General features: G+C 42.6%; 1 pseudogene; it reads right to left on the reverse strand.

Annotated features, from left to right (window-relative positions):
• Positions 1-1,392: 1,392 nt before the first annotated feature.
• On the reverse strand, positions 1,393-3,526 carry LOC147318462 (uncharacterized; annotated as a pseudogene).
• Between the last annotated feature and the right edge of the window lie 10,149 nt (positions 3,527-13,675).

Genomic DNA, 13,675 nt, shown 5'->3' on the forward strand with positions numbered 1-13,675 from the left:
CTCCATTTTTGATTCCTGGTCTAACAGCAGAATAAAATAATTCAATATACATTTGCAAAAGCAGCGTTTCTAAGTATGAATTTGTTGTGATTACCTGTTTTAATGGGTCCTTCTCTTTCGGGAATATTTGCGTAGCGCAAGCAGCGGGAAAACGGACATGCTACGTAAAAGTTAAGAGGGGGGGTGTACCGACGTATGTCTGTGGGTGGGAGTTCCATGCCACGGCTCCACCCGTAGTTACTAGGGGTGCAACGATACTCGTATCGATATTGAACCGTTCGATACAGTGCTTTCGGTTCGGTACGCATATGTATCGAACAATACAAAATTTTAAATTTATTTTATCAACTTTTCTTCTGACGATGCTGTCTGTGTTGAGAGCTCAGTGGATCTGCGTTCGACTACTCCGCCTAGGCTGCACTGTCGAGAGCAGATCCACTGAGCGCAGCGCAAGCTAGCACGACAGAAGCTAAGCTCATTGCAACATGGCAAATTTAACCTCCCCCACCCTCATTCAGATCTGGCCTTTGGAACTATTTTGGTCTTCATGTGAAGTATGACCCTGAAGGTAAGCGCGTCATGGACAAAAGTAAAACAGTATGTCGGATGTACCACGCAATGCTCAATTACATTGGTCGGAACTACTGTGTTAGCGCAGTTTGCTCGTTAACGTGTTGACGCCGTCCAGCCCCACACACGGGGCGATCCACGGTAGCTCGTTAACGGAAATTTGCCGTGTTGTGGCGTTAACGTCATTTCAGATTAACGCTGACAGCACTAGTGGGAACACAACGAATATGACTGCACATTCACGCCGACATCATCCTAGTGCAAAGACAAGTGGAAGCAGACAAAAACAACAAGCACGCATGCTACAAACTTTACCCGAGTCATTTAGACAGCTGTTAGCACATGATTCTCCTTATGGGGATCTGACCTGATATGTTTAATATGCTGCTGAGAATATAGCCCAGAAGAAGCGTATAGTATAGCTTTTATTTTGGAAAGAGCCATTTCTCTGTAATAAACTCTCTTTTCCAAAGATGAGTGATATAAATGACAAATTAAAAAAGCATGAACAAAATATTGAACCATGACACCAAAGTATCGAACCGAACCGTGAATTTTGTGTATCGTTGCACCCCTAGTAGTTACTACTGCGCAGACTCTGGCTCCAAATTTGCAAGATGGCAGTCTCCACAAGTGGGATATTTTGGCTTCATTTTTGCACAATGGTAGGAGGCGGTGTTGCGTCGTCCATCTTTTCTACAGTCAATGGTCCTGACCCGCCACAATATGAAACAGGCCATGGATCGTCTGTGGAGACACACAACAACACATTGTTCACTTAAATTATACAAGAAATTCACTATAAATGGCAACAACAGTTACCTAATTTGAAGTTTTCCACTCAAATTCAGTAAGCTGCTGGAGGAAAGTTGTGACATGAGGGTTAATGTGAACAACCTTTCACTTCACAGTGGTCCCAGTCCTTCTGCTTGTCCCAACCTTGGAGGTACATTTTGTTCCCTCTTCAGGGTTTATCCTTACAAAAAAACTTAAAGCATGCCACAATAAATAGTAACATACAGTAACATTGAGTTGTGATGTGAAAAAATGACCTACTTAGGGATCATTTCTTCATCATCTATCACAATTAGCTAACTGTTCAAACATACCTCTGAATTAGTTCCAATGCTGCACACGCTGACTCCTGGTATTAAGATAAGATAAGATAAGATAAGATAACCTTTATTAGTCCCACACGTGGGAAATTTGTTTTGTCACAGCAGGAAGTGGACAGTGCAAAAGTTATAACGCAAAAATTAGAATACAATAAGAATAAATACAGTACACAGCTGTCCAGGTTCAATACATAGAATGAACCAAAGAAGACTGACATTGCATCAGCAAAGGTGTTCTCTTTGTCCAGTTCAACAATTACACGCCCCTCTGCACTCACCATCCAGCAAGTGGCAGTCATTAAACTTTGTCCTTAAATGTATAGGGGCAACGTTGTTGTTGGGGGAAAACTCTGTAAAAAACCCAGGAGAAATAAAGACACAATGAGACAAAGTTACTTTCTTTATCAAACGTGTACACGGGTGAGCTGCTAAGAACAACTCACACCATGCACAGTGGCTTGGTAATTTTTATAGGAAAGACAGTGAGAACAGGATAAGAAAATACAAAACAAATAAAATAAACAACTCCATATGTGGCGCTAGTCTCGTCAGCAGAGAGCTGGGAGAAGGCTGTGAGAGATAAAACAATCTAAAACAATATGTCCCAAAACAGTATGTCTTTGCTGAGAAAGTCTAAAAAGATAATTCTAAACTAATCTAACCATAGGCAAAGGGCAGACAAAAGGCATCTTTGTACATTTAAAAGAAGGTAAAGAAACATAGAATCATTTTTCCTGTAACAGTTGTCATTATGCAACATAAAATAATTTCAATACTTCACTTCTTCACACTGTCTAGATAAGCAAAAACCAAATAGCTATCTACAGTTAATTATTAATGGCCTTATGTAGTCCGTGTTAACATATCATAATTATTCATAATTGGGAATTATTCTGCACATTAAACACACCTGACAAAGAATCAGCCCAATTAAATTACCGGAGTTCCATCAACTATATGGTTATTTTGGAGTTTATAGTTTGTGCTGCTATAAATCAGTATTGACTTCAGTATTTCTGCTGTAAGTGTAGCTGGACTACCATGTTGATCAGTAATATGTAATGTGAAATTTTGATATTGTTACTTTGCTGGATTCACTGAGACACATGTCCAACAACCTTGGTTTATAAAGGAAATTACAGAAATGTGAGCTAAATAAACAGAGACCGGATACCTGTCTCCACAAAAAGCTCCTGTGCCAAACAGAAATTGTAATATGGTCTAATCAGCTCTATTTCATAAATAACTTCTTACCAAGCATAATCAGCCTTGGGGTGATTGGCAGGTTGCTTTCTGCTTCAAAGGACATTCTGGTAGATGTTTCCTGCCAGATAAAGAACCAAGACATTTTATGTAGTGGAAAACAACAAAAAACAACAACAACAACAAAAAAAAAAAACACAGGACAGCAAGCAACAGCATTAAACCTATGAAAAAAGCTTACATCTGCTAAGACAAAGAGGGAGTCTTCGTTTTCTTTGTAATACTTCATCATGAGAAGCATGGCTGCTGTGCCAACATTGTTGTTGGTCAAAACATCCTCACTTTCTATCTGCTGGAGAAGTGTCCTTATACCAAGTTTCCATTTGAGCTTCTGGCTGGAGAAATAGTTAACAATCCTTCTGCCTTTGGTTTTGAGAGTCTGACTTAAGTGCTCACTGATATCAATACCTGTGAATTTGTAAACAAGAATGGCCACTGCTCCTGAATTTCAGCACTGAAAGTGAGGGACAACTGTTGATAAGCTGCCACTGAGAAATATATGTGAGGCACATGAAGTCATCCACATCTTTTTCTTTTTTTTTCTTTTTTTTGCCTGTCCCGTTTGGCTCTTTTGCCATCAGAATTGTTGTCTAAAGGCAAAGAAAGATGCCCAACGGATTTACTTTACCAAATTGACCATCCCAGCCTTGCCATAATGGTCCATTTGATTCACCTTTTATTGTTTATTTTATTTTCACTTACTGAACATGGGACAGACTTGACTGGGGGAAAGAAGGGGAGAAAGAAAGAGGGAAAGAGAAACAGCTGAGAAGAGGGACGGGGGAGAAGGGCAAAAGACAAAAACGAACAGAATGAGCAGAAAAAGAAAAAAAAGAAGAAAAAAAAATGCATATATCAATCACCTGGGTCACCTGCTGAGAAAGAAAAAAGAAAACAAGCAGAAGAGAACAAGAGTAATAGAATAAACAACATCACAATGATATATGGGAATATGACAGTAAATACTAAATATTAAACATTATTGTGCAGCACATAAGATCAACAGAACACAGTGTGCTTTGAGGTAGGAGCTAAAAAGGGTGTAGTTTGTGGGTGTGATCACCCGTGTGTACACCTGTGAGCATGGACGCGCTTGTTTTTTGTTTTTTAAAAGGTTGCTTCATGTAATGATCTGCTAGAGGGTGTGGGGGGGCCACAGCCCCGTCCTCCAGGGCATGAAGCAGGTATGGAGGAGATCAAAACTCCAGACATCCAGAGGCCCCCAGAACACAAGAGACCAAGGAAGACCAACAGAGGGGCAGCCGCGCCACTGTCCCAGAAAGAGCTGAGGAGAGTCCCAGATGAGGGCTCACTCAGCAGCCGCGGAGCAGAAGCCAGGGGGAGTTGCAGTGACGCGCCCGTGAGCTCCGCCGGCAGCCAGCCGCGCCTGAGAGGCCGGGGGCACCCCACCTCCGAAGTGGCCCGAGCGAGCCCCAGGCTCCAGGCCCCGATAAGCGGCCGCCAAGGAGTGAGCCGGTGTGTACCTGGACGCCCATCCCCGGACACAAAGAACCACCAACGCACCGACGTCTGAGGGAGTCCGCCACTGGCAGGGGAAGTGGTGGTAGGGGGAGATAGGCCTCCATACCTTGGAGGGCCTAAGATGTCCCCAGAGAGGTGGCGCCTGACACCCAACCTGACATATAGACATAGAAATACAGGCACACACAGATACAAACATCCATTCCCACCCTCATGCTCTCATATACACTTACTCCACACTCAACCAACGTGGAGACAGACATAAAGAGACGCTGTACACACGATCACACTCCCCAAGCGTACTCTAAGCCCCGGGTCTAGGTGCCCTTGCCCCTGGAGGGGGGGGAACTGCACCCAGACCCAGGTCGTGTTACCCTTTTCCCTGCGGTGGGGGGAGGCAGACCGCCCCGACTCCGCAGCAGCAGGGAGGCCCCACACTCCAGACCGCAGTCGGATGGCCAACTCCTCCTCCTAGCCCCCCCGCTCCAGCAGGTCACAGAGAATGGGGGTGAGAGAAGACTCCAAACCTCCCTCCACCCGCTCATTGTAGTGTTGATGCATGTGTGTTCTAAGGTGCATTTAAAACCCAGGAGGGCATGGAGCTACCTGCCAGAGAGCAGCAGGTAAGCGCATGGTCCCTCCTGCTGGCCCTCAATGTCTACGTGTATTTAACATTGAGAGGTGGGCAACGACGCCAGGGGTGGGGTGTACACCCTGATGGTACTTTGGATTCCGTGTATCGTGCCCACCCCCAAGATCCTATATGTATGTGTAATGAGAGTGTGAGTAATGTGAATGTCTAAGTTGTGGGATAAAATTGAGGCAGGGGCAGCCAGAAGGGGACGGGGGGGACGGGGGGGGGGGTGGCCTCCTCTGCACCCTGGTGACATACCCCTACTCCAAGGTCCTGCATGTGTGGGTGGTTGTGATGGAGCGGGAAGAGGGAGGCAGCTGGAGATGGGGAGGGAAGGAAGGGAGGGGCAAGTGACCCCTCCCTGGGGCCAGCTCCCCCGCTGACCCCAGTAGGCACCCCCATACTCCGCGACCCACCAGGGAAAGGGGGCCCAGGCCCATCCAGACCGGGGCCCAGCGCAGCAGCGCCTCCCGGCCCCACAGAGCCCAGGACAGTCCACCCAACCCCACCACAGAGAAAACTGCACCCACCCCACCATCCACTCTTCTTCCAGACTACATAAGACAATAAACACCCAGGCTGAGATCTTCCTCCACCTCTCCTGTATCTCCCCCTCCTGTAGAGAGAGCCCCTGAGGAGAGGAAAGCTCCTGCAAGATGTGACAATCTTCCCCACCAGTTGAAGAGCCCCCCAGGTGGCTCGATGCACCGGCGGCACCCTGCTCCAGGGCTGGGCCCCCATGCACCCACCCGCCCACAACCCCAGCAACACACCAACCAGGACCCAAGCCCCCGAGGCCCGGCCCGGGCCCCAGCCCAGAGACGGAGCGCCCCCAGAACCGCACGCCCATCCCGGACCCACCCAGGGGCAGCCAGGCTACCAGGTCAGTAACCCACGTCCGTCAGCACAGACCCTCCCCTAGTCCTGCTGCACGCAGCCGCGAGGAAACAGTCACCTGAGAGCCAACAGAGCCCCTAACCGGACATGACCGCTACCCCGGGTTGAGCCCCCAAAGGAAAATGCCTCCGGGGAACCCCCCCGACGCCCTAAGCCTGTCCCTACCCCCACACCAATCACAACAGTGAAGGCGGGACCAAACTATGACCCCCCACCCCCACTAGGTGATGGCGCTGATCAAAGGAGCCCAGAGCAATTGATCTGATGTGGTGGCAGAGGCTGTATCAAGACTAATGTAATCTAATAGATAATTTCTATATTGGTTAGAATTAAGATTATTTTTATTTTTCCAGTTCATGAGGACTGTTTTCTTGGCTATGCATAGGGCAGTGAAAACCATATGGGCGATATTCTTTTCTGAAGTGACATTATCTAAGCTGCCCAACAAACACACTAAGGGGGAAGTTGGAATGTTACATTTCAGACACTTTGATAAGTCTTCACATATCTCGCGCCAAAACTTCTGAACTGGTGGACAGAACCAAAGAGCGTGGATATAATTGTCCGGTGAATTGGTTTGGCAGTGTGAGCAGTTGTTGGTAGACGTAAAGCCCATCTTGAACATCCGATGACCTGTATAGTGCACTCTATGTAATATTTTGTATTGAATTAATTGAAGACTGGGATTTCTAATTAGATGAAAGGTTTTTAAGCAAATCTGAGACCAGAAGTTTAGGTCTAAGTTAACTGATAAATCCGCTTCCCATTTTGCAATAGGAAGTGATATTGATTCATCTGTTTTAGAAAGCATTCTGTATATTTTGGATAGTAATTTGGGGGTTTTAAGAGTAAGAAATTGAACCACACTTGGTGGTGTTTGTAGTTCAACTTGACCCGGTTTAAATTTCTTTTTTACTATGGATTTAATTTGTTGATATTCTAAAAATCTTTTCTTGTTGATCCCATATTGTGTAACTAGTCCGTCAAATGAGATAAATTCTGTTCCTTCTAGTATATGTTCTAAATATTTGATTCCTTTACCACTCCAATCTGAAAAGTTGATCATATTATTGTTTTGTAATATGTCAGGGTTGTTCCAGATAGGTGGAGGTTTGCATGGGATTAATGAAGACGCTGTCAATTTTAGAAACTCCCACCATGCTGTCAGAGAAGCGCTGATGTTGATGCTTTTAAAGCATTCATGTCGTTGGATGTTTGAGCTGATAAATGGTAGGTCTGAGATCTCTAGATTATTGCAAAGTGCTTGTTCTACATCTAGCCAAGGTTCATCTAAGAGGGTATGTTTTAGCCATCCTGAGATAAACTGAAGCCTGTTGGCTAAGAAGTAGTGCTGAAAGTTAGGCAGTTCTAGTCCTCCTTTATCCTTGGTCTTTTGTAGTGTTTTTAAGCTTATACGTGGGGGTTTATTTTTCCAAAGGAATTTGGACATACATGAATCTAGAGATCTGAACCAATCTTGTGGCGGTTTAGTTGGGATCATTGAGAATAAATAATTTATTTTTGGTAAGACCATCATTTTTATAGCGGCAACCCTTCCCATGAGTGATATGGGTAGACATTTCCACCTAGCCAGATCATCTTCTACCTTCTTTAAAAGTGGGATATGGTTTAATTTAGTTAGATCTGCAAGCTTGGGAGAAACATTAATACCTAAATATTTTATATTTCCCGATTGCAGTGGTGTAGAAGAGGAATTATGGAGGGAGCAATTAATCGGTAGAACTGTAGATTTTGACCAGTTAATTGAGTAATCTGATATTCTTGCAAAAGAGTTTATCAATTCAATCACCCCAGAGATATTGGTTTGTGAATTTTGGAGAAAGAGTAACACATCATCCGCATAAAGGCTGATTTTATGTTCCACGTTCTTGCATTTTATGCCCTTAATTACTGAATTCTGTCTAATTGCTGCTGCTAGTGGTTCAATAAAAATTGCAAACAGTGAAGGGGAGAGTGGGCATCCCTGCCTGGTGCCCCTCAAGAGACAGAAGCTGGAGGATGTCTGGTCATTTGTTCTAACACAAGCTGTTGGGGAATTATATAATATTTTTAACCAGTTTATGAAAGAGGATCCAAAACCAAATTTGTGTAAAGTTGCAAATAGAAATTTCCAGTTAACTCTGTCGAATGCTTTTTCTGCGTCTAAAGAGAATATTGTAGTTTCTAGGTTTTTACTGTATGAGTAGTCTATCAAATTAAGTAATCTACGTGTATTTGTTGATGAGTGCCTACCTTTTATGAAACCAGTTTGGTCAGGATGAATTAAGAGGGGGGTTATTTTCTCCAGTCTCTTTGAGAGAGCTTTGCAGATTATTTTAAGGTCTACGTTTATAAGGGATATTGGACGATAGCTTGAGGGATATACAGGGTCTTTGCCTGGTTTTAGCAGGAGATTAATGTTTGCAGAATTCATATTTGATGGAAGTCTGCCCTTTTCTTTAATTGCCAACAACGTTCTGTAGAAAACTGGTGCTAGAATCGACCAGAATTCTTTGTAGAATTCTGCAGGAAAGCTGTCTGGACCTGGAGCCTTATTATTGGGCATACTTATCAGAGCTTCCTGGAGTTCACCTGGTGTCAGTGGTGAATCCAGTGCCATTGCTTGAGTGTCCAATAATTTTGGAAGAGTTATGTTGTCCAAAAACTGATCAATTTCTTTTTTAGATGGGTTTATTTGTGGTGAATACAACGTTTTATAGAAATCCCTGAAAATGTTGTTTATTTGTATCGGATCATATATTGTGTTCCCAGATGAATCTTGAACAGCACATATAGTTGTTTTTTCTTTATTTATTTTTAGCTGGTTTGCTAGAAATTGACCGGATTTATTACCATGTTCATAATTTTGTAGGCGTAGTCTTTGTACTAAGAATTTTGTTTTTTTTATCAATTATCTCATTTAATTCTAGTTTGGTTTTGCGTATTTTGTTCAATGTTTCCTGATCTTGGTGGGACGCGTAGGCTTCTTCTAGTGATTTGATGTTTTTTTCTAATTCCTGAATATTTTTGTTTTCTTTTTTCTTTTTATGTGATGAGAAAGAAATTATTTTACCTCTCATCACAGCTTTCCCTGCTTCCCATAGAACAGAAGCTGATGTTTCGGGAGTGTCATTATAGTCCAAATATGAAGTCCACTCTTTTTTAAAATATTTAATAAAGTCTTCATCTTTAAGTAGTGATATATTAAATATCCAGTTTTTTCTTGGCGTAGTATTATTCTTGTGCATTAGTGTTAAAGATACAGGAACATGATCGCTGACAGCTATAGGATGAATCTCAGTGTCTGAGTCATCCACATCAGGTCTCTCCACAGCTCCAGGTCCTTGTGAATTAAAAATTGTTAACAGGATGTCTTTCGTTTCCTCTAAAGAAGCCAGCGTTTCCCCCTCAGGAAGTTCAAGTGGCTGCCAATTTATACAACCATAGCTATCAACAAAGCATCTAACTTTTTTTAGGTGAGGTTGCATTACTGTTGGGACTGCAGTCGTCCTCATTCCTGGTTCTCTTTATTTGACAAAGTCTATGTGTTGTATTATCTCGATTAACATGTTCAACTCTAGATTTGATGCTTCTTAGTAGTGAATAATGTCCACAACCCAGTCTTTCTCCCTTTTCAGTAAAACCTGCAAATGTTTCAGGGTATCTGTTTACAATGATCTGAGCAACCTCTTCACAAAATGCATGTTTAGGGTTTCTGGAGTGAACTTGCATGGCCTCCACAACAATTCTAACCATACTTCTCCTGTCCTCTGGATGAGCTCTGTCTCCTCTTGCGACAGTCGGAGTGGAAATCTTTCCCAAGGAATCTGTAAGTGTGAGACCCAAGAGCTGGAGTAATGGTTGTACATAGTGGTGGACGTGGAGGAGGAGGGGTAAGGTGGATGCCTTGATGTTTCAGCTGATGCAGCAGGGCAAAGCTCCAGAGTAATTGTGTCATTCAGGTTCTCTGGTCTGTTGCCATCTAAAAAAAAGAGAGAGAGATCATTGGAAAAGTTACTTTATATGGCTATTTCAACAAATATGTCCTCACTAAAAGATGAATCCTGCAATTAGGATAGAGTAGTAACAGAAAGGCAGTTTTTATGAACCTTGTCTAAAGATCAAAATGATCAATTCCAGGACTGCAAAAGAACTACAAACTCAAGGTCTTGCATTGAAATGTTGAAAAATACAATGAAACATAAACTATATTTTACAGTTTGTCACACCTTTACACCCGTAGTCCTACCACTACCAATGAAAGGTTAATGGCATTAGATTCAGAGTCTACTTTTGTTTAGGTTTTCCATGTTAATTAACTACCAGAAAATGTGAGCCCCAAAAAGCTCTTCAATATTACACTTTCAAAGAACATGTGTAGAATGGTATGGTGAGGAAAAAAGGGCTCATCAGTGACATATGAGTCTATGAGTGACCTTCAAATCATAGACTCAAGTCTATGAGTCTGTGGGTTGTAGAGAACCTACACAAACCTCCTTTAAATGCAAGTAGAAGTTTACGTATTTGAATTGGTGTGAGAAAGGGTTTGAGATCTTCTGCCTCTACAAACAAAAGGTCACTTTTTTTCGTACACCAATGACGTCCATCAGATGTTCTACAATGCAGAATATTTTCTCTCTGTCTAGTGCTGGCAGGACGCTTGTGAGTTCTTCTTCAATTTCCATCCCTGAAAAAGAATTAGTAGGAAACTGAATGGTGTAGGGAGACAACAAAAAGGCCTACCATGTTATAAAGTGGTAGTGGGTAATAATACATGTTCTTGTGCATTTATACACACACATACACACAAACACTTCTTTCTGTAGGGCAACGCAAGCAGTGAAGTCCAAGGTCAATGAGGAGTACTGAGTGATGCAACTCGAGCACAAAGTATAATTCAGAATCATTAACAAGTATCACAGCTATCTTCCCAAAAACCAAGCCATCATCAGTGTCATCTACAATGGAAACATAGCCTTTGACATACTTGGTACCTTTGTAGACAACTGCTGACATCCAAAGTGGTCAAAGTTTAGTGGCATGGGATTTCTCTCGTGGAAATATGCACATTATCTTTTCCTTTCTATTGATAGGTGGCACAGTGCACTTGTGGCAAGTAAGCAAGCTAGAAGACTGGCAAAGTTATGGAAGCAACACATTAACAAGAGAATTCTGAGTAAAACCAAAGTTACTTTCCCTAGTAACTAGTTACTTTGAAAGTAACAAGTAACTTGAAGTAACTGAGTTACTTTTGATAGAAGTAACTAGTAATGTAACTAAGTTACTAATTTAAAGTAACTTACCCAACACTGGTCTCGGCCCCTCAGGTCCTCTTCACCCCCCTCCCTGTGGTCCACGTCTTTGCCGTCAGCTCAGCCAACATGGCCGACAGTAAGCGTCCCCCTGGTGGCGGGGGGGCGGTCAGCCTGTACTCGTGTCCCGTCTACAAGAAGCCTCGACGCACCGAACTGAACTTCATCTTCTCCCTGCAGCTGAGGAGCCTGCAGCCGCCCGAGCGCTGGACGCTGCGAGGCGCCGCGCAGCTCTGCGCCGCGCTGCTCTGCAACTGCAAGTGATCCAAACGTTGTTGTTCCACAGACACGGACAGACACTCACCGTGGGGCTCTGCTGTGTCTCACTCAGACCTCCCCACAGGTTTCAGTTTGAGCTTTTTTATTCTGATGTTCTGATAGTTTCCATTTTTCTTCAGCACCAAATGTGTTTGTAGGTTTTTAGCCTGTTAAATTTATGAAAATCAAAATGTTTCCACCTCTTCTCTCTGCAAGTCTCTAATAATAATAATAATAATAATAATAATAATAATAATAGTAACAATAGTAATAATAATAATAATAATAGTAATAATAATAATAGTAACATTAATGATCGTGTATGTGACCTCACACAGTAAAGCTGATGTGAGGATCATCACAGTTTTGGTGGTTGTATGAACTTAATGCATAAAATAATAATTTGTTTTAATTAAAAAACTTTCCATCTGTCATTTCCTGAGTGTTTCAAAATAAAAGTCCTGTCTTTCATGTTTTGAATGTGAAGCTGTTCCTGTGATGCCTTCAAATCTGTTTCAGTCTGCAGTTTTTTACAGTTCAGACCCAAAGTGACTCAAACATTTACTTAAAAGAGGTTTTTGTTCGTCTGGGTTTTCCTGCTCAGCAGCGCTAAACAGGCAAAAGCAGAAATTTGCATATTACATTTGGCCCGCGAAGCCATACCAAATTATTATTAGAGATGGCCTACTGGTATTATACAGCTAATATATATATTGTTTAGTATTAAGCTTTGCTTGTTCCATATTCAGTTTTTCAGCAAAACTTGTTTTAGTCCATAAGAAGAGATTCATTCTTAAATCTGGAGGAAGATTTGTTTTTCAAAAAATATTAATGTTAGCCCGCGACCTTGTTCCAGTTTTGAATTTTGGCCCACTGTGTATTTGAGTTTGACACCCCTGTTTTAGAATAGGTTTAGAAATTAAAAATACTAATAACACACCAGGAAAAAGCCAACAGCACGAGTCCTGAAAGGCTTAAAGAGAAAATAAACGCACAAAGAATGAAACAAAAAGGCACAAAACCTCAAAACAAGAGTGAATTAAATCTGACCGACACACAAAGATGCTAAAAGCCCCAAACATGAACCTGTGAGGTCATTAATATCTGTGTGTGTGTGTGTGTGTGTGTGTACTTGTTTACATGTCTTTGTGGGGACCAAAATGCCCGTCCCCACAAGTTTGAAGACATTTTTGGGACTCAGGGTGTGGTTTTAGTGTCAGGGACAGTCAGGTCAGGGTTAGGCATGCAGTCTTAATGGTTAGAGTAAAAGGCTGAGGAGAGCATGATGTCAAATAGATGTCCCCACAAGGATATGAAAACACAACCGTGTGTGTGTTACTGTGAATTTGTGAGAAAAGTGAAGATTTCAGAATCAGTGAGAAATATTTCACTTCCTGTTGGTGAAGAAGAGCAGACTCCTCTTCAGCCACAGAAATGAAGAAGCTTTTATTTTGTCAGCCTGACAAACACGAGCTCAGCCACGAGCAGCGGCGACCCTGCAGAGGTGAAGGTCACAGTCAGAATCAGCGCTGGTGCCAGAGAACCGCTTTTCACTGGCTTTAATCTTGAAGGTTTCTCCAGATGTGGAACATTCATGCTAAACATTCAACATCTGACGACCGTCTCCGTGTAAAACACTGACAAACTCAAACTTTATACGGTAACTGACAGATTTATTCCTCCATTTTCAGGTATTTCACAATGAACTTGGATTAGTTTGATGATTTTATTCACGTTGGGTGAATAAAACCAGCCAAGAGGCTGATTCCTGCAGAGGAGAGTGGAGGAATCTGCAGGTTCTGTCTCTAACACACAACCAGAGCTTCAATCATAACAAGCACATAATAAAACCATGATCCCCCCCTGATCGACTCTTTTAGCCTGTTTCCTCTGGATCGAACAGGATCTAACAAACCCCAGCTTCTGCTGGGACACTGGTCATCATGGGAGGAAAAAGATGGCTGCCGTGTTGCTGTTTCCTGTCTTACACCAGGGTTATACTTCCTGTATCTGTTTTTAATCAGAGGATGAACCTAAAGCTTTTAGTCTGCTCTACAACCCACCACCTATCCACACGTCTTCTAAGTGACTGGAAATCAGTAAAACTTCTACCAGACTTTAGTAAATATTGCATTAAGATGAGC

The sequence above is a fragment of the Aulonocara sp. 'chitande type north' Nkhata Bay genome, linkage group LG11 (genome assembly GCF_057382095.1).
Source record: "Aulonocara sp. 'chitande type north' Nkhata Bay isolate Kocher_YH1m ecotype deep benthic linkage group LG11, A_spYH_male_GT1.1, whole genome shotgun sequence".
Taxonomy (NCBI): Eukaryota; Metazoa; Chordata; class Actinopteri; order Cichliformes; family Cichlidae; genus Aulonocara; species Aulonocara sp. 'chitande type north' Nkhata Bay.